We start from the raw sequence: 21,449 nt of genomic DNA, 5'->3' as shown, positions 1-21,449 counted from the left end.
AAGCCATCAGACCTTATGGATTAGGGCCAAACAAAACCCTGACTACTTGAGACACTTAGACTAAGCCTAAAATGCAAAGATCTCTCCAGAAAGACGGTTTTTATACTCTACATCCACAATCTGCAGGCAGCAAAAAAGAATAAGCGGTAGATCTACTTAGGCTAAGTCATGGTGGTTTGGTGCAGAGACCATGCATATCATGGGAATATTTCAGCATTTCTGCTCTGGTTTTCAGTTTATCACACCAAGACACCCACCTGATGACATCATTTCAAGAGCAAAAGCAGCAATTTGCAGAATTCAGCTTCTTTGGGGAACTGAGAAATTGCTGAGCTGACACCAAGTCCTGCTGGGTCCCTGTCACCCGCAGAGTGCCCGCATCCTCACCACGGTAGCGGGCATTGTGACAAAGGTTCTATGTCAGCTGGGTGTGGCAGTCGAGCGCCCCGTAGGGGAGGGGGAGCCTGTCAGCCCCGGGCCTGTCACTGCCTGCTGTCCCCCCTGTCAGCAGCGAGGCCTCTGAAAAGTTTCAAAAACATCCCCAGACTTGGGTCCAAAGTGGCCAAAAGTCTCCAAGAGACAAGTTGGGAAGAAGGATATGGAACAGAGGGAGAAAGCGAAGGGAGCAAGACAAAGGGAGGGAAGAGGAAAAACTAGTGCTGGGCTGCAGGACTGAAATGGAGGAATTGAAAGACAAGAACCAGGAAGCAGGAGAGTTTGAGAAAAGGAGAGAGGAAAGAAGAGACATGCAGCCAGAGGAGGGGTTAGTGAGAGAGGCTGGGACAGAGAACAGGATGAGAAGGAAATAAGGCAAGGCAAGGCAAGGCAAGGCCAAAGGACGTTTCCTTGATTTATATTTTCTACCACATTCATCTGGAGATGGGGAGGAAAGCCATCAGACCTTATGGATTAGGGCCAAACAAAACCCTGACTACTTGAGACACTTAGACTAAGCCTAAAATGCAAAGATCTCTCCAGAAGGACGGTTTTTATACTCTACATCCACAATCTGCAGGCAGCAAAAAAGAATAAGCGGTAGATCTACTTAGGCTAAGTCATGGTGGTTTGGTGCAGAGACCATGCATATCATGGGAATATTTCAGCATTTCTGCTCTGGTTTTCAGTTTATTACACCAAGACACCCACCTGATGACATCATTTCAAGAGCAAAAGCAGCAATTTGCAGAATTCAGCTTCTTTGGGGAACTGAGAAATTGCTGAGCTGACACCAAGTCCTGCTGGGTCCCTGTCACCCGCAGAGTGCCCGCATCCTCACCACGGTAGCGGGCATTGTGACAAAGGTTCTATGTCAGCTGGGTGTGGCAGTCGAGCGCCCCCTAGGGGAGGGGGAGCCTGTCAGCCCCGGGCCTGTCACTGCCTGCTGTCCCCCCTGTCAGCAGCGAGGCCTCTGAAAAGTTTCAAAAACATCCCCAGACTTGGGTCCAAAGTGGCCAAAAGTCTCCAAGAGACAAGTTGGGAAGAAGGATATGGAACAGAGGGAGAAAGCGAAGGGAGCAAGACAAAGGGAGGGAAGAGGAAAAACTAGTGCCGGGCTGCAGGACTGAAATGGAGGAATTGAAAGACAAGAACCAGGAAGCAGGAGAGTTTGAGAAAAGGAGAGAGGAAAGAAGAGACATGCAGCCAGACGAGGGGTTAGTGAGAGAGGCTGGGACAGAGAACAGGATGAGAAGGAAATAAGGCAAGGCAAGGCAAGGCAAGGCCAAAGGACGTTTCCTTGATTTATATTTTCTACCACATTCATCTGGAGATGGGGAGTAAAGCCATCAGACCTTATGGATTAGGGCCAAACAAAACCCTGACTACTTGAGACACTTAGACTAAGCTTAAAATGCAAAGATCTCTCTATAAGGATGGTTTTTATCCTGTACTTCCACAATCTGCTGACAGTACAAAAGAATAAGCGGCAGATATACTCAGGCTGAGTCATGGTGGTTTGGTGCAGAGACCATGCATATCATGGGAATATTTCAGCATGTCTGCTCTGGTTTTCAGTTTATTACACAAAAACACCCACCTGATGACATCATTTCAAAAGCAAAAGCAGCAGTTTGCAGAATTCAGCTTCTTTGGGGAACTGAGAAATTGCTGAGCTGACACCAAGTCCTGCCATGTCCCCTTTACCTGCAGAGTGCCCGCATCCTCGACTGCCACACCCAGCTGACATAGAACCTTTGTCACAATGCCCGCTACCGTGGTGAGGATGCGGGCACTCTGCGGGTGACAGGGACCCAGCAGGACTTGGTGTCAGCTCAGCAATTTCTCAGTTCCCCAAAGAAGCTGAATTCTGCAAATTGCTGCTTTTGCTCTTGAAATGATGTCATCAGGTGGGTGTCTTGGTGTAATAAACTGAAAACCAGAGCAGAAATGCTGAAATATTCCCATGATATGCATGGTCTCTGCACCAAACCACCATGACTTAGCCTAAGTAGATCTACCGCTTATTCTTTTTTGCTGCCTGCAGATTGTGGATGTAGAGTATAAAAACCGTCCTTCTGGAGAGATCTTTGCATTTTAGGCTTAGTCTAAGTGTCTCAAGTAGTCAGGGTTTTGTTTGGCCCTAATCCATAAGGTCTGATGGCTTTACTCCCCATCTCCAGATGAATGTGGTAGAAAATATAAATCAAGGAAACGTCCTTTGGCCTTTCCTTGCCTTATTTCCTTCTCATCCTGTTCTCTGTCCCAGCCTCTCTCACTAACCCCTCGTCTGGCTGCATGTCTCTTCTTTCCTCTCTCCTTTTCTCAAACTCTCCTGCTTCCTGGTTCTTGTCTTTCAATTCCTCCATTTCAGTCCTGCAGCCCGGCACTAGTTTTTCCTCTTCCCTCCCTTTGTCTTGCTCCCTTCGCTTTCTCCCTCTGTTCCATATCCTTCTTCCCAACTTGTCTCTTGGAGACTTTTGGCCACTTTGGACCCAAGTCTGGGGATGTTTTTGAAACTTTTCAGAGGCCTCGCTGCTGACAGGGGGGACAGCAGGCAGTGACAGACCCGGGGCTGACAGGCTCCCCCTCCCCTATGGGGCGCTCGACTGCCACACCCAGCTGACATAGAACCTTTGTCACAATGCCCGCTACCGTGGTGAGGATGCGGGCACTCTGCGGGTGACAGGGACCCAGCAGGACTTGGTGTCAGCTCAGCAATTTCTCAGTTCCCCAAAGAAGCTGAATTCTGCAAATTGCTGCTTTTGCTCTTGAAATGATGTCATCAGGTGGGTGTCTTGGTGTAATAAACTGAAAACCAGAGCAGAAATGCTGAAATATTCCCATGATATGCATGGTCTCTGCACCAAACCACCATGACTTAGCCTAAGTAGATCTACCGCTTATTCTTTTTTGCTGCCTGCAGATTGTGGATGTAGAGTATAAAAACCGTCCTTCTGGAGAGATCTTTGCATTTTAGGCTTAGTCTAAGTGTCTCAAGTAGTCAGGGTTTTGTTTGGTCCTAATCCATAAGGTCTGATGGCTTTACTCCCCATCTCCAGATGAATGTGGTAGAAAATATAAATCAAGGAAACGTCCTTTGGCCTTGCCTTGCCTTGCCTTGCCTTATTTCCTTCTCATCCTGTTCTCTGTCCCAGCCTCTCTCACTAACCCCTCCTCTGGCTGCATGTCTCTTGTTTCCTCTCTCCTTTTCTCAAAATCTCCTGCTTCCTGGTTCTTGTCTTTCAATTCCTCCATTTCAGTCCTGCAGCCCAGCACTAGTTTTTCCTCTTCCCTCCCGTTGTCTTGCTCCCTTCGCTTTCTCCCTCTGTTCCATATCCTTCTTCCCAACTTGTCTCTTGGAGACTTTTGGCCACTTTGGACCCAAGTCTGGGGATGTTTTTGAAACTTTTCAGAGGCCTCGCTGCTGACAGGGGGGACAGCAGGCAGTGACAGGCCCGGGACTGACAGGCTCCCCCTCCCCTACGGGGCGCTCGACTGCCACACCCAGCTGACATAGAACCTTTGTCACAATGCCCGCTACCGTGGTGAGGATGCGGGCACTCTGCGGGTGACAGGGACCCAGCAGGACTTGGTGTCAGCTCAGCAATTTCTCAGTTTCCCAAAGAAGCTGAATTCTGCAAATTGCTGCTTTTGCTCTTGAAATGATGTCATCAGGTGGGTGTCTTGGTGTAATAAACTGAAAACCAGAGCAGAAATGCTGAAATATTCCCATGATATGCATGGTCTCTGCACCAAACCACCATGACTTAGCCTAAGTAGATCTACCGCTTATTCTTTTTTGCTGCCTGCAGATTGTGGATGTAGAGTATAAAAACCATCCTCCTGGAGAGATCTTTGCATTTTAGGCTTAGTCTAAGTGTCTCAAGTAGTCAGGGTTTTGTTTGGCCCTAATCCATAAGGTCTGATGGCTTTCCTCCCCATCTCCAGATGAATGTGGTAGAAAATATAAATCAAGGAAACGTCCTTTGGCCTTGCCTTGCCTTGCCTTGCCTTATTTCCTTCTCATCCTGTTCTCTGTCCCAGCCTCTCTCACTAACCCCTCCTCTGGCTGCATGTCTCTTCTTTCCTCTCTCCTTTTCTCAAACTCTCCTGCTTCCTGGTTCTTGTCTTTCAATTCCTCCATTTCAGTCCTGCAGCCCGGCACTAGTTTTTCCTCTTCCCTCCCTTTGTCTTGCTCCCTTCGCTTTCTCCCTCTGTTCCATATCCTTCTTCCCAACTTGTCTCTTGGAGACTTTTGGCCACTTTGGACCCAAGTCTGGGGATGTTTTTGAAACTTTTCAGAGGCCTCGCTGGTGACAGGGGGGACAGCAGGCAGTGACAGGCCCGGGGCTGACAGGCTCCCCCTCCCCTACGGGGCGCTCGACTGCCACACCCAGCTGACATAGAACCTTTGTCACAATGCCCGCTACCGTGGTGAGGATGCGGGCACTCTGCGGGTGACAGGGACCCAGCAGGACTTGGTGTCAGCTCAGCAATTTCTCAGTTCCCCAAAGAAGCTGAATTCTGCAAATTGCTGCTTTTGCTCTTGAAATGATGTCATCAGGTGGGTGTCTTGGTGTGATAAACTGAAAACCAGAGCAGAAATGCTGAAATATTCCCATGATATGCATGGTCTCTGCACCAAACCACCATGACTTAGCCTAAGTAGATCTACCGCTTATTCTTTTTTGCTGCCTGCAGATTGTGGATGTAGAGTATAAAAACCGTCCTTCTGGAGAGATCTTTGCATTTTAGGCATAGTCTAAGTGTCTCAAGTAGTCAGGGTTTTGTTTGGCCCTAATCCATAAGGTCTGATGGCTTTACTCCCCATCTCCAGATGAATGTGGTAGAAAATATAAATCAAGGAAATGTCCTTTGGCCTTGCCTTGCCTTGCCTTGCCTTATTTCCTTCTCATCCTGTTCTCTGTCCCAGCCTCTCTCACTAACCCCTCGTCTGGCTGCATGTCTCTGCTTTCCTCTCTCCTTTTCTCAAACTCTCCTGCTTCCTGGTTCTTGTCTTTCAATTCCTCCATTTCAGTCCTGCAGCCCCGCACTAGTTTTTCCTCTTCCCTTTCTTTGTCCAGCTCCCTTCGCTTTCTCCCTCTGTTCCATATCCTTCTTCCCAACTTGTCTCTTGGAGACTTTTGGCCATGCTGGACCCAAGTCTGGGGATGTTTTTGGAACTTTTCAGAGGCCTCGCTGCTGACAGGGGGGACAGCAACAGTGACAGGCCCGGGGCTGACAGACTCCCCCTCCCCTAGGGGGCGCTCGGCTGCCACACCCAGCTGACATAGAACCTTTGTCAGAATGCCCGCTACCGTGGTGAGGATGCGGGCACTCTGCAGGTAAAGGGGACATGGAAGAACTTGGTGTCAGCTCAGCAATTTCTCAGTTCCCTAAAGAAGCTGAATTCTGCAAACTGCTGCTTTTGCTCTTGAAATGATGTCATCAGGTGGGTGTTTTAGTGTAATACACTGAAAACCAGAATAGAAATGCTGAAATATTCCCATGATATGCATGGTCTCTGCACCAAACCACCATGACTCAGCCTGAGTAGATCTGCCGCTTATTCTTTTGTACTGTCAGCAGATTGTGGAAGTACAGGATAAAAACCATCCTTATGGAGAGCTCTTTGCATTTTAAGCTTAGTCTAAGTGTCTCAAGTAGCCGGGGTTTTTGTTTGGGCCTAATCCATCAGGTCTGATGGCTTTCCTCCTCGTCTCCAGATGAATGTGGTAGAAAATATAAATCAGGGAAAGGTCCTTTGGCGTAGTCTTGCCTTGTCTTGCCTTATTTCCTTCTCATCCTGTTCTCTGTTCCAGCCTCTCTCACTAACCCCTCCTCTGGCTGCATGTCTCTTCTTTCCTCTCTCCTTTTCTCAAACTGTCCTGCTTCCTGACTCTTGTCTTTCAATTCCTCCATTTCAGTCTTGCAGCCCGGCACTAGATTTTCCTCTGCCCTCCCTTTGTCTTGCTCCCTTCGCTTTCTCCCTCTGTTCCATATCCTTCTTCCCAACTTGTCTCTTGTAGACTTTTGGCCACTTTGGACCCAAGTCTGGGGATGTTTTTGAAACTTTTCAGAGGCCTCGCTGCTGACAGGAGCGACAGCAGGCAGTGACAGGCCCGGGGCTGACAGGCTCCCCCTCCCCTACGGGGCGCTCGACTGCCACACCCAGCTGACATAGAACCTTTGTAAGAATGCCCGGACCCGTGGTGAGGATGCGGGCACTCTGCGGGTGACAGGGACCCAGCAGGACTTGGTGCCAGCTCAGCAATTTCTCAGTTCCCCAAAGAAGCTGAATTCTGCAAATTGCTGCTTTTGCTCTTGAAATGATGTCATCAGGTGGGTGTCTTGGTGTAATAAACTGAAAACCAGAGCAGAAATGCTGAAATATTCCCATGATATGCATGGTCTCTGCACCAAACTACCATGACTCAGCCTAAGTAGATCTACCGCTTATTCTTTTTTGCTGCCTGCAGATTGTGGATGTAGAGTATAAAAACCGTCCTTCTGGAGAGATCTTTGCATTTTAGGCTTAGTCTAAGTGTCTCAAGTAGTCAGGGTTTTGTTTGGCCCTAATCCATAAGGTCTGATGGCTTTACTCCCCATCTCCAGATGAATGTGGTAGAAAATATAAATCAAGGAAACGTCCTTTGGCCTTGCCTTGCCTTGCCTTGCCTTATTTCCTTCTCATCCTGTTCTCTGTCCCAGCCTCTCTCTCTAACCCCTCGTCTGGCTGCATGTCTCTTCTTTCCTCTCTCCTTTTCTCAAACTCTCCTGCTTCCTGGTTCTTGTCTTTCAATTCCTCCATTTCAGTCCTGCAGCCCGGCACTAGTTTTTCCTCTTCCCTCCCTTTGTCTTGCTCCCTTCGCTTTCTCCCTCTGTTCCATATCCTTCTTCCCAACTTGTCTCTTGGAGACTTTTGGCCACTTTGGACCCAAGTCTGGGGATGTTTTTGAAACTTTTCAGAGGCCTCGCTGCTGACAGGGGGGACAGCAGGCAGTGACAGGCCCGGGGCTGACAGGCTCCCCCTCCCCTACGGGGCGCTCGACTGCCACACCCAGCTGACATAGAACCTTTGTCACAATGCCCGCTACCGTGGTGAGGATGCGGGCACTCTGCGGGTGACAGGGACCCAGCAGGACTTGGTGTCAGCTCAGCAATTTCTCAGTTCCCCAAAGAAGCTGAATTCTGCAAATTGCTGCTTTTGCTCTTGAAATGATGTCATCAGGTGGGTGTCTTGGTGTAATAAACTGAAAACCAGAGCAGAAATGCTGAAATATTCCCATGATATGCATGGTCTCTGCACCAAACCACCATGACTTAGCCTAAGTAGATCTACCGCTTATTCTTTTTTGCTGCCTGCAGATTGTGGATGTAGAGTATAAAAACCGTCCTTCTGGAGAGATCTTTGCATTTTAGGCTTAGTCTAAGTGTCTCAAGTAGTCAGGGTTTTGTTTGGCCCTAATCCATAAGGTCTGATGGCTTTCCTCCCCATCTCCAGATGAATGTGGTAGAAAATATAAATCAAGGAAACGTCCTTTGGCCTTGCCTTGCCTTGCCTTATTTCCTTCTCATCCTGTTCTCTGTCCCAGCCTCTCTCACTAACCCCTCCTCTGGCTGCATGTCTCTTCTTTCCTCTCTCCTTTTCTCAAACTCTCCTGCTTCCTGGTTCTTGTCTTTCAATTCCTCCATTTCAGTCCTGCAGCCCAGCACTAGTTTTTCCTCTTCCCTCCCTTTGTCTTGCTCCCTTCGCTTTCTCCCTCTGTTCCATATCCTTCTTCCCAACTTGTCTCTTGGAGACTTTTGGCCACTTTGGACCCAAGTCTGGGGATGTTTTTGAAACTTTTCAGAGGCCTCGCTGCTGACAGGGGGGACAGCAGGCAGTGACAGGCCCGGGGCTGACAGGCTCCCCCTCCCCTACGGGGCGCTCGACTGCCACACCCAGCTGACATAGAACCTTTGTCACAATGCCCGCTACCGTGGTGAGGATGCGGGCACTCTGCGGGTGACAGGGACCCAGCAGGACTTGGTGTCAGCTCAGCAATTTCTCAGTTCCCCAAAGAAGCTGAATTCTGCAAATTGCTGCTTTTGCTCTTGAAATGATGTCATCAGGTGGGTGTCTTGGTGTGATAAACTGAAAACCAGAGCAGAAATGCTGAAATATTCCCATGATATGCATGGTCTCTGCACCAAACCACCATGACTTAGCCTAAGTAGATCTACCGCTTATTCTTTTTTGCTGCCTGCAGATTGTGGATGTAGAGTATAAAAACCGTCTTTCTGGAGAGATCTTTGCATTTTAGGCTTAGTCTAAGTGTCTCAAGTAGTCAGGGTTTTGTTTGGCCCTAATCCATAAGGTCTCATGGCTTTACTCCCCATCTCCAGATGAATGTGGTAGAAAATATAAATCAAGGAAATGTCCTTTGGCCTTGCCTTGCCTTGCCTTGCCTTATTTCCTTCTCATCCTGTTCTCTGTCCCAGCCTCTCTCACTAACCCCTCGTCTGGCTGCATCTCTCTGCTTTCCTCTCTCCTTTTCTCAAACTCTCCTGCTTCCTGGTTCTTGTCTTTCAATTCCTCCATTTCAGTCCTGCAGCCCCGCACTAGTTTTTCCTCTTCCCTTTTTTTGTCCAGCTCCCTTCGCTTTCTCCCTCTGTTCCATATCCTTCTTCCCAACTTGTCTCTTGGAGACTTTTGGCCACTTTGGACCCAAGTCTGGGGATGTTTTTGAAACTTTTCAGAGGCCTCGCTGCTGACAGGAGGGACAGCAGGCAGTGACAGGCCCGGGGCTGACAGGCTCCCCCTCCCCTAGGGGGTGCTCGACTGCCACACCCAGCTGACATAGAACCTTTGTAAGAATGCCCGTTACCGTGGTGAGGATGCGGGCACTCTGCGGGTGACAGGGACCCAGCAGGACTTGGTGTCAGCTCAGCAATTTCTCAGTTCCCCAAAGAAGCTGAATTCTGCAAATTGCTGCTTTTGCTCTTGAAATGATGTCATCAGGTGGGTGTCTTGGTGTAATAAACTGAAAACCAGAGCAGAAATGCTGAAATATTCCCATGACATGCATGGTCTGTGCACCAAACCACCATGACTCAGCCTGAGTATATCTGCCGCTTATTCTTTTGTACTGTCAGCAGATTGTGGAAGTACAGGATAAAAACCATCCTTATAGAGAGATCTTTGCATTTTAAGCTTAGTCTAAGTGTCTCAAGTAGCCGGGGTTTTTGTTTGTACCTAATCCATAAGGTCTGATGGCTTTCCTCCTCATCTCCAGATGAATGTGGTAGAAAATATAAATCAAGGAAACGTCCTTTGGCCTTGCCTTGCCTTGCCTTATTTCCTTCTCATCCTGTTCTCTGTCCCAGCCTCTCTCACTAACCCCTCGTCTGGCTGCATGTCTCTTCTTTCCTCTCTCCTTTTCTCAAACTCTCCTGCTTCCTGGTTCTTGTCTTTCAATTCCTCCATTTCAGTCCTGCAGCCCGGCACTAGTTTTTCCTCTTCCCTCCCTTTGTCTTGCTCCCTTCGCTTTCTCCCTCTGTTCCATATCCTTCTTCCCAACTTGTCTCTTGGAGACTTTTGGCCACTTTGGACCCAAGTCTGGGGATGTTTTTGAAACTTTTCAGGGCCTCGCTGCTGACAGGAGGGATAGCAGGCAGTGACAGGCCCGGGGCTGACAGGCTCCCCCTCCCCTAGGGGGTGCTCGACTGCCACACCCAGCTGACATAGAACCTTTGTAAGAATGCCCGTTACCGTGGTGAGGATGCGGGCACTCTGCGGGTGACAGGGACCCAGCAGGACTTGGTGTCAGCTCAGCAATTTCTCAGTTCCCCAAAGAAGCTGAATTCTGCAAATTGCTGCTTTTGCTCTTGAAATGATGTCATCAGGTGGGTGTCTTGGTGTAATAAACTGAAAACCAGAGCAGACATGCTGAAATATTCCCATGATATGCATGATCTCTGCACCAAAGCACCATGACTCAGCCTGAGTAGATCTGCCGCTTATTCTTCTGTACTGCCAGCAGATTGTAGAAGTACAGCATGAAAAACATCCTTCTGGAGAGATCGTTGCGTTTTAGGCTTAGTCTAAGTGTCTCAAGTAGCCGGGGTTTTTGTTTGGGCCTAATCCATAAGGTCTGATGGCTTTCTTCCTCGTTTCAAGATGAATGTGGTAGAAAATATAAAGCAAGGAAACGTCCTTTGGCCTAGTCTTTCCTTGCCTTGCCTTATTTCCTTCTCATCCTGTTCTCTGTCCCAGCCTCTCTCACTAACCCCTCCTCTGGCTGCATGTCTCTGCTTTCCTCTCTCCTTTTCTCAATCTCTCCTGCTTCCTGGTTCTTGTCTTTCAATTCCTCCATTTCAGTCCTGCAGCCCGGCACTAGTTTTCCTCTTCCCTCCCTTTGGTCTGCTCCCTTCGCTTTCTCCCTCTGTTCTATATCCTTCTTCCCGACTTGTCTCTTGGAGACTTTTGGCCATGCTGGACCCAAGTCTGGGGATGTTTTTGGAACTTTTCAGAGGCCTCGCTGCTGACAGGGGGGACAGCAACAGTGACAGGCCCGGGGCTGACAGACTCCCCCTCCCCTAGGGGGCGCTCGGCTGCCACACCCAGCTGACATAGAACCTTTGTCAGAATGCCCGCTACCGTGGTGAGGATGCGGGCACTCTGCAGGTAAAGGGGACATGGAAGAACTTGGTGTCAGCTCAGCAATTTCTCAGTTCCCTAAAGAAGCTGAATTCTGCAAACTGCTGCTTTTGCTCTTGAAATGATGTCATCAGGTGGGTGTTTTAGTGTAATACACTGAAAACCAGAATAGAAATGCTGAAATATTCCCATGATATGCATGGTCTCTGCACCAAACCACCATGACTCAGCCTGAGTAGATCTGCCGCTTATTCTTTTGTACTGTCAGCAGATTGTGGAAGTACAGGATAAAAACCATCCTTATGGAGAGATCTTTGCATTTTAAGCTTAGTCTAAGTGTCTCAAGTAGCCGGGGTTTTTGTTTGGGCCTAATCCATCAGGTCTGATGGCTTTCCTCCTCGTCTCAAGATGAATGTGGTAGAAAATATAAATCAGGGAAAGGTCCTTTGGCGTAGCCTTGCCTTCTCTTGCCTTATTTCCTTCTCATCCTGTTCTCTGTTCCAGCCTCTCTCACTAACCCCTCCTCTGGCTGCATGTCTCTTCTTTCCTCTCTCCTTTTCTCAAACTCTCCTGCTTCCTGACTCTTGTCTTTCAATTCCTCCATTTCAGTCCTGCAGCCCGGCACTAGATTTTCCTCTTCCCTCCCTTTGTCTTGCTCCCTTCGCTTTCTCCCTCTGTTCCATATCCTTCTTCCCAACTTGTCTCTTGGAGACTTTTGGCCACTTTGGACCCAAGTCTGGGGATGTTTTTGAAACTTTTCAGAGGCCTCGCTGCTGACAGGAGGGACAGCAGGCAGTGACAGGCCCGGGGCTGACAGGCTCCCCCTCCCCTAGGGGGCGCTCGACTGCCACACCCAGCTGACATAGAACCTTTGTAAGAATGCCCGTTACCGTGGTGAGGATGCGGGCACTCTGCGGGTGACAGGGACCCAGCAGGACTTGGTGTCAGCTCAGCAATTTCTCAGTTCCCCAAAGAAGCTGAATTCTGCAAATTGCTGCTTTTGCTCTTGAAATGATGTCATCAGGTGGGTGTCTTGGTGTAATAAACTGAAAACCAGAGCAGAAATGCTGAAATATTCCCATGATATGCATGGTCTCTGCACCAAACCACCATGACTCAGCCTAAGTAGATCTACCGCTTATTCTTTTTTGCTGCCTGCAGATTGTGGATGTAGAGTATAAAAACCGTCCTTCTGGAGAGATCTTTGCATTTTAGGCTTAGTCTAAGTGTCTCAAGTAGTCAGGGTTTTGTTTGGCCCTAATCCATAAGGTCTGATGGCTTTCCTCCCCATCTCCAGATGAATGTGGTAGAAAATATAAATCAAGGAAACGTCCTTTGGCCTTGCCTTGCCTTGCCTTGCCTTATTTCCTTCTCATCCTGTTCTCTGTCCCAGCCTCTCTCACTAACCCCTCGTCTGGCTGCATGTCTTTTCTTTCCTCTCTCCTTTTCTCAAACTCTCCTGCTTCCTGGTTCTTCTCTTTCAATTCCTCCATTTCAGTCCTGCAGCCCGGCACTAGTTTTTCCTCTTCCCTCCCTTTGTCTTGCTCCCTTCGCTTTCTCCCTCTGTTCCATATCCTTCTTCCCAACTTGTCTCTTGGAGACTTTTGGCCACTTTGGACCCAAGTCTGGGGATGTTTTTGAAACTTTTCAGAGGCCTCGCTGCTGACAGGGGGGACAGCAGGCAGTGACAGGCCCGGGGCTGACAGGCTCCCCCTCCCCTACGGGGCGCTCGACTGCCACACCCAGCTGACATAGAACCTTTGTCACAATGCCCGCTACTGTGGTGAGGATGCGGGCACTCTGCGGGTGACAGGGACCCAGCAGGACTTGGTGTCAGCTCAGCAATTTCTCAGTTCCCCAAAGAAGCTGAATTCTGCAAATCGCTGCTTTTGCTCTTGAAATGATGTCATCAGGTGGGTGTCTTGGTGTAATAAACTGAAAACCAGAGCAGAAATGCTGAAATATTCCCATGATATGCATGGTCTCTGCACCAAACCACCATGACTTAGCCTAAGTAGATCTACCGCTTATTCTTTTTTGCTGCCTGCAGATTGTGGATGTAGAGTATAAAAACCGTCCTTCTGGAGAGATCTTTGCATTTTAGGCTTAGTCTAAGTGTCTCAAGTAGTCAGGGTTTTTTTTGGCCCTAATCCATAAGGTCTGATGGCTTTACTCCCCATCTCCAGATGAATGTGGTAGAAAATATAAATCAAGGAAACGTCCTTTGGCCTTGCCTTGCCTTGCCTTGCCTTATTTCCTTCTCATCCTGTTCTCTGTCCCAGCCTCTCTCACTAACCCCTCCTCTGGCTGCATGTCTCTTCTTTCCTCTCTCCTTTTCTCAAACTCTCCTGCTTCCTGGTTCTTGTCTTTCAATTCCTCCATTTCAGTCCTGCAGCCCGGCACTAGTTTTTCCTCTTCCCTCCCTTTGTCTTGCTCCCTTCGCTTTCTCCCTCTGTTCCATATCCTTCTTCCCAACTTGTCTCTTGGAGACTTTTGGCCACTTTGGACCCAAGTCTGGGGATGTTTTTGAAACTTTTCAGAGGCCTCGCTGCTGACAGGGGGGACAGCAGGCAGTGACAGGCCCGGGGCTGACAGGCTCCCCCTCTTCTACGGGGCGCTCGACTGCCACACCCAGCTGACATAGAACCTTTGTCACAATGCCCGCTACCGTGGTGAGGATGCGGGCACTCTGCGGGTGACAGGGACCCAGCAGGACTTGGTGTCAGCTCAGCAATTTCTCAGTTTCCCAAAGAAGCTGAATTCTGCAAATTGCTGCTTTTGCTCTTGAAATGATGTCATCAGGTGGGTGTCTTGGTGTGATAAACTGAAAACCAGAGCAGAAATGCTGAAATATTCCCATGATATGCATGGTCTCTGCACCAAACCACCATGACTTAGCCTAAGTAGATCTACCGCTTATTCTTTTTTGCTGCCTGCAGATTGTGGATGTAGAGTATAAAAACCGTCCTTCTGGAGAGATCTTTGCATTTTAGGCTTAGTCTAAGTGTCTCAAGTAGCTGGGGTTTTTGTTTGGGCCTAATCCATCAGGTCTGATGGCTTTCCTCCTCGTCTCCAGATGAATGTGGTAGAAAATATAAGTCAGGGAAAGGTCCTTTGGCGTAGCCTTGCCTTCTCTTGCCTTATTTCCTTCTCATCCTGTTCTCTGTTCCAGCCTCTCTCACTAACCCCTCCTCTGGCTGCATGTCTCTTCTTTCCTCTCTCCTTTTCTCAAACTCTCCTGCTTCCTGACTCTTGTCTTTCAATTCCTCCATTTCAGTCCTGCAGCCCGGCACTAGATTTTCCTCTTCCCTCCCTTTGTCTTGCTCCCTTCGCTTTCTCCCTCTGTTCCATATCCTTCTTCCCAACTTGTCTCTTGGAGACTTTTGGCCACTTTGGACCCAAGTCTGGGGATGTTTTTGAAACTTTTCAGAGGCCTCGCTGCTGACAGGAGGGACAGCAGGCAGTGACAGGCCCGGGGCTGACAGGCTCCCCCTCCCCTAGGGGGCGCTCGACTGCCACACCCAGCTGACATAGAACCTTTGTAAGAATGCCCGTTACCGTGGTGAGGATGCGGGCACTCTGCGGGTGACAGGGACCCAGCAGGACTTGGTGTCAGCTCAGCAATTTCTCAGTTCCCCAAAGAAGCTGAATTCTGCAAATTGCTGCTTTTGCTCTTGAAATGATGTCATCAGGTGGGTGTCTTGGTGTAATAAACTGAAAACCAGAGCAGAAATGCTGAAATATTCCCATGATATGCATGGTCTCTGCACCAAACCACCATGACTCAGCCTAAGTAGATCTACCGCTTATTCTTTTTTGCTGCCTGCAGATTGTGGATGTAGAGTATAAAAACCGTCCTTCTGGAGAGATCTTTGCATTTTAGGCTTAGTCTAAGTGTCTCAAGTAGTCAGGGTTTTGTTTGGCCCTAATCCATAAGGTCTGATGGCTTTACTCCCCATCTCCAGATGAATGTGGTAGAAAATATAAATCAAGGAAACGTCCTTTGGCCTTGCCTTGCCTTGCCTTGCCTTATTTCCTTCTCATCCTGTTCTCTGTCCCAGCCTCTCTCACTAACCCCTCGTCTGGCTGCATGTCTCTTCTTTCCTCTCTCCTTTTCTCAAACTCTCCTGCTTCCTGGTTCTTGTCTTTCAATTCCTCCATTTCAGTCCTGCAGCCCGGCACTAGTTTTTCCTCTTCCCTCCCTTTGTCTTGCTCCCTTCGCTTTCTCCCTCTGTTCCATATCCTTCTTCCCAACTTGTCTCTTGGAGACTTTTGGCCACTTTGGACCCAAGTCTGGGGATGTTTTTGAAACTTTTCAGAGGCCTCGCTGCTGACAGGGGGGACAGCAGGCAGTGACAGGCCCGGGGCTGACAGGCTCCCCCTCCCCTACGGGGCGCTCGACTGCCACACCCAGCTGACATAGAACCTTTGTCACAATGCCCGCTACCGTGGTGAGGATGCGGGCACTCTGCGGGTGACAGGGACCCAGCAGGACTTGGTGTCAGCTCAGCAATTTCTCAGTTTCCCAAAGAAGCTGAATTCTGCAAATTGCTGCTTTTGCTCTTGAAATGATGTCATCAGGTGGGTGTCTTGGTGTGATAAACTGAAAACCAGAGCAGAAATGCTGAAATATTCCCATGATATGCATGGTCTCTGCACCAAACCACCATGACTTAGCCTAAGTAGATCTACCGCTTATTCTCTTTTGCTGCCTGCAGATTGTGGATGTAGAGTATAAAAACCGTCCTTCTGGAGAGATCTTTGCATTTTAGGCTTAGTCTAAGTGTCTCAAGTAGTCAGGGTTTTGTTTGGCCCTAATCCATAAGGTCTGATGGCTTTCCTCCCCATCTCCAGATGAATGTGGTAGAAAATATAAATCAAGGAAACGTCCTTTGGCCTTGCCTTGCCTTGCCTTGCCTTATTTCCTTCTCATCCTGTTCTCTGTCCCAGCCTCTCTCACTAACCCCTCCTCTGGCTGCATGTCTCTTCTTTCCTCTCTCCTTTTCTCAAACTCTCCTGCTTCCTGGTTCTTCTCTTTCAATTCCTCCATTTCAGTCCTGCAGCCCGGCACTAGTTTTTCCTCTTCCCTCCCTTTGTCTTGCTCCCTTCGCTTTCTCCCTCTGTTCCATATCCTTCTTCCCAACTTGTCTCTTGGAGACTTTTGGCCACTTTGGACCCAAGTCTGGGGATGTTTTTGAAACTTTTCAGAGGCCTCGCTGCTGACAGGGGGGACAGCAGGCAGTGACAGGCCCGGGGCTGACAGGCTCCCCCTCTTCTACGGGGCGCTCGACTGCCACACCCAGCTGACATAGAACCTTTGTCACAATGCCCGCTACCGTGGTGAGGATGCGGGCACTCTGCGGGTGACAGGGACCCAGCAGGACTTGGTGTCAGCTCAGCAATTTCTCAGTTTCCCAAAGAAGCTGAATTCTGCAAATTGCTGCTTTTGCTCTTGAAATGATGTCATCAGGTGGGTGTCTTGGTGTGATAAACTGAAAACCAGAGCAGAAATGCTGAAATATTCCCATGATATGCATGGTCTCTGCACCAAACCACCATGACTTAGCCTAAGTAGATCTACCGCTTATTCTTTTTTGCTGCCTGCAGATTGTGGATGTAGAGTATAAAAACCGTCCTTCTGGAGAGATCTTTGCATTTTAGGCTTAGTCTAAGTGTCTCAAGTAGCTGGGGTTTTTGTTTGGGCCTAATCCATCAGGTCTGATGGCTTTCCTCCTCGTCTCCAGATGAATGTGGTAGAAAATATAAGTCAGGGAAAGGTCCTTTGGCGTAGCCTTGCCTTCTCTTGCCTTATTTCCTTCTCATCCTGTTCTCTGTTCCAGCCTCTCTCACTAACCCCTCCTCTGGCTGCATGTCTCTTCTTTCCTCTCTCCTTTTCTCAAACTCTCCTGCTTCCTGGTTCTTGTCTTTCAATTCCTCCATTTCAGTCCTGCAGCCCGGCACTAGATTTTCCTCTTCCCTCCCTTTGTCTTGCTCCCTTCGCTTTCTCCCTCTGTTCCATATCCTTCTTCCCAGCTTGTCTCTTGGAGACTTTTGGCCACTTTGGACCCAAGTCTGGGGATGTTTTTGAAACTTTTCAGAGGCCTCGCTGCTGACAGGGGGGACAGCAGGCAGTGACAGGCCCGGGGCTGACAGGCTCCCCCTCCCCTATGGGGCGCTCGACTGCCACACCCAGCTGACATAGAACCTTTGTAAGAATGCCCGTTACCGTGGTGAGGATGCGGGCACTCTGCGGGTGACAGGGACCCAGCAGGACTTGGTGTCAGCTCAGCAATTTCTCAGTTTCCCAAAGAAGCTGAATTCTGCAAATTGCTGCTTTTGCTCTTGAAATGATGTCATCAGGTGGGTGTCTTGGTGTAATAAAGTGAAAACCAGAGCAGACATGCTGAAATATTCCCATGATATGCATGATCTCTGCACCAAAGCACCATGACTCAGCCTGAGTAGATCTGCCGCTTATTCTTCTGTACTGCCAGCAGATTGTAGAAGTACAGCATGAAAAACATCCTTCTGGAGAGATCGTTGCGTTTTAGGCTTAGTCTAAGTGTCTCAAGTAGCCGGGGTTTTTGTTTGGTCCTAATCCATAAGGTCTGATGGCTTTCTTCCTCGTTTCAAGATGAATGTGGTAGAAAATATAAAGCAAGGAAACGTCCTTTGGCCTAGTCTTTCCTTGCCTTGCCTTATTTCCTTCTCATCCTGTCCTCTTCCCTTTCTTTGTCCAGCTCCCTTCGCTTTCTCCCTCTGTTCCATATCCTTCTTCCCAGCTTGTCTCTTGGAGACTTTTGGCCATGCTGGACCCAAGTCTGGGGATGTTTTTGGAACTTTTCAGAGGCCTCGCTGCTGACAGGGGGGACAGCAACAGTGACAGGCCCGGGGCTGACAGACTCCCCCTCCCCTAGGGGGCGCTCGGCTGCCACACCCAGCTGACATAGAACCTTTGTCAGAATGCCCGCTACCGTGGTGAGGATGCGGGCACTCTGCAGGTAAAGGGGACATGGAAGGACTTGGTGTCAGCTCAGCAATTTCTCAGTTCCCTAAAGAAGCTGAATTCTGCAAACTGCTGCTTTTGCTCTTGAAATGATGTCATCAGGTGGGTGTTTTAGTGTAATACACTGAAAACCAGAGCAGAAATGCTGAAATATTCCCATGATATGCATGGTCTCTGCACCAAACCACCATGACTCAGCCTGAGTAGATCTGCCGCTTATTCTTTTGTACTGTCAGCAGATTGTGGAAGTACAGGATAAAAACCATCCTTATGGAGAGATCTTTGCATTTTAAGCTTAGTCTAAGTGTCTCAAGTAGCCGGGGTTTTTGTTTGGGCCTAATCCATCAGGTCTGATGGCTTTCCTCCTCGTCTCCAGATGAATGTGGTAGAAAATATAAATCAAGGAAACGTCCTTTGGCCTTGCCTTGCCTTCTCTTGCCTTATTTCCTTCTCATCCTGTTCTCTGTCCCAGCCTCTCTCACTAACCCCTCGTCTGGCTGCATGTCTCTTCTTTCCTCTCTCCTTTTCTCAAACTCTCCTGCTTCCTGGTTCTTGTCTTTCAATTCCTCCATTTCAGTCCTGCAGCCCGGCACTAGTTTTTCCTCTTCCCTCCCTTTGTCTTGCTCCCTTCGCTTTCTCCCTCTGTTCCATATCCTTCTTCCCAACTTGTCTCTTGGAGACTTTTGGCCACTTTGGACCCAAGTCTGGGGATGTTTTTGAAACTTTTCAGGGCCTCGCTGCTGACAGGAGGGATAGCAGGCAGTGACAGGCCCGGGGCTGACAGGCTCCCCCTCCCCTAGGGGGTGCTCGACTGCCACACCCAGCTGACATAGAACCTTTGTAAGAATGCCCGTTACCGTGGTGAGGATGCGGGCACTCTGCGGGTGACAGGGACCCAGCAGGACTTGGTGTCAGCTCAGCAATTTCTCAGTTCCCCAAAGAAGCTGAATTCTGCAAATTGCTGCTTTTGCTCTTGAAATGATGTCATCAGGTGGGTGTCTTGGTGTAATAAACTGAAAACCAGAGCAGACATGCTGAAATATTCCCATGATATGCATGATCTCTGCACCAAAGCACCATGACTCAGCCTGAGTAGATCTGCCGCTTATTCTTCTGTACTGCCAGCAGATTGTAGAAGTACAGCATGAAAAACATCCTTCTGGAGAGATCGTTGCGTTTTAGGCTTAGTCTAAGTGTCTCAAGTAGCCGGGGTTTTTGTTTGGGCCTAATCCATAAGGTCTGATGGCTTTCTTCCTCGTTTCAAGATGAATGTGGTAGAAAATATAAAGCAAGGAAACGTCCTTTGGCCTAGTCTTTCCTTGCCTTGCCTTATTTCCTTCTCATCCTGTTCTCTGTCCCAGCCTCTCTCACTAACCCCTCGTCTGGCTGCATGTCTCTGCTTTCCTCTCTCCTTTTCTCAATCTCTCCTGCTTCCTGGTTCTTGTCTTTCAATTCCTCCATTTCAGTCCTGCAGCCCGGCACTAGTTTTCCTCTTCCCTCCCTTTGGTCTGCTCCCTTCGCTTTCTCCCTCTGTTCTATATCCTTCTTCCCGACTTGTCTCTTGGAGACTTTTGGCCATGCTGGACCCAAGTCTGGGGATGTTTTTGGAACTTTTCAGAGGCCTCGCTGCTGACAGGGGGGACAGCAACAGTGACAGGCCCGGGGCTGACAGACTCCCCCTCCCCTAGGGGGCGCTCGGCTGCCACACCCAGCTGACATAGAACCTTTGTCAGAATGCCCGCTACCGTGGTGAGGATGCGGGCACTCTGCAGGTAAAGGGGACATGGAAGAACTTGGTGTCAGCTCAGCAATTTCTCAGTTCCCTAAAGAAGCTGAATTCTGCAAACTGCTGCTTTTGCTCTTGAAATGATGTCATCAGGTGGGTGTTTTAGTGTAATACACTGAAAACCAGAATAGAAATGCTGAAATATTCCCATGATATGCATGGTCTCTGCACCAAACCACCATGACTCAGCCTGAGTAGATCTGCCGCTTATTCTTTTGTACTGTCAGCAGATTGTGGAAGTACAGGATAAAAACCATCCTTATGGAGAGATCTTTGCATTTTAAGCTTAGTCTAAGTGTCTCAAGTAGCCGGGGTTTTTGTTTGGGCCTAATCCATCAGGTCTGATGGCTTTCCTCCTCGTCTCAAGATGAATGTGGTAGAAAATATAAATCAGGGAAAGGTCCTTTGGCGTAGCCTTGCCTTCTCTTGCCTTATTTCCTTCTCATCCTGTTCTCTGTTCCAGCCTCTCTCACTAACCCCTCCTCTGGCTGCATGTCTCTTCTTTCCTCTCTCCTTTTCTCAAACTCTCCTGCTTCCTGACTCTTGTCTTTCAATTCCTCCATTTCAGTCCTGCAGCCCGGCACTAGATTTTCCTCTTCCCTCCCTTTGTCTTGCTCCCTTCGCTTTCTCCCTCTGTTCCATATCCTTCTTCCCAACTTGTCTCTTGGAGACTTTTGGCCACTTTGGACCCAAGTCTGGGGATGTTTTTGAAACTTTTCAGAGGCCTCGCTGCTGACAGGAGGGACAGCAGGCAGTGACAGGCCCGGGGCTGACAGGCTCCCCCTCCCCTAGGGGGCGCTCGACTGCCACACCCAGCTGACATAGAACCTTTGTAAGAATGCCCGTTACCGTGGTGAGGATGCGGGCACTCTGCGGGTGACAGGGACCCAGCAGGACTTGGTGTCAGCTCAGCAATTTCTCAGTTCCCCAAAGAAGCTGAATTCTGCAAATTGCTGCTTTTGCTCTTGAAATGATGTCATCAGGTGGGTGTCTTGGTGTAATAAACTGAAAACCAGAGCAGAAATGCTGAAATATTCCCATGATATGCATGGTCTCTGCACCAAACCACCATGACTCAGCCTAAGTAGATCTACCGCTTATTCTTTTTTGCTGCCTGCAGATTGTGGATGTAGAGTATAAAAACCGTCCTTCTGGAGAGATCTTTGCATTTTAGGCTTAGTCTAAGTGTCTCAAGTAGTCAGGGTTTTGTTTGGCCCTAATCCATAAGGTCTGATGGCTTTACTCCCCATCTCCAGATGAATGTGGTAGAAAATATAAATCAAGGAAACGTCCTTTGGCCTTGCCTTGCCTTGCCTTGCCTTATTTCCTTCTCATCCTGTTCTCTGTCCCAGCCTCTCTCACTAACCCCTCGTCTGGCTGCATGTCTCTTCTTTCCTCTCTCCTTTTCTCAAACTCTCCTGCTTCCTGGTTCTTCTCTTTCAATTCCTCCATTTCAGTCCTGCAGCCCGGCACTAGTTTTTCCTCTTCCCTCCCTTTGTCTTGCTCCCTTCGCTTTCTCCCTCTGTTCCATATCCTTCTTCCCAACTTGTCTCTTGGAGACTTTTGGCCACTTTGGA

The sequence above is a fragment of the Patagioenas fasciata genome, chromosome 1 (assembly GCF_037038585.1).
Source record: "Patagioenas fasciata isolate bPatFas1 chromosome 1, bPatFas1.hap1, whole genome shotgun sequence".
NCBI lineage: Eukaryota > Metazoa > Chordata > Aves > Columbiformes > Columbidae > Patagioenas > Patagioenas fasciata.
The sequence above is the reverse complement of the archived record's forward strand: the minus strand, read 5'-3'. Positions refer to the sequence as shown.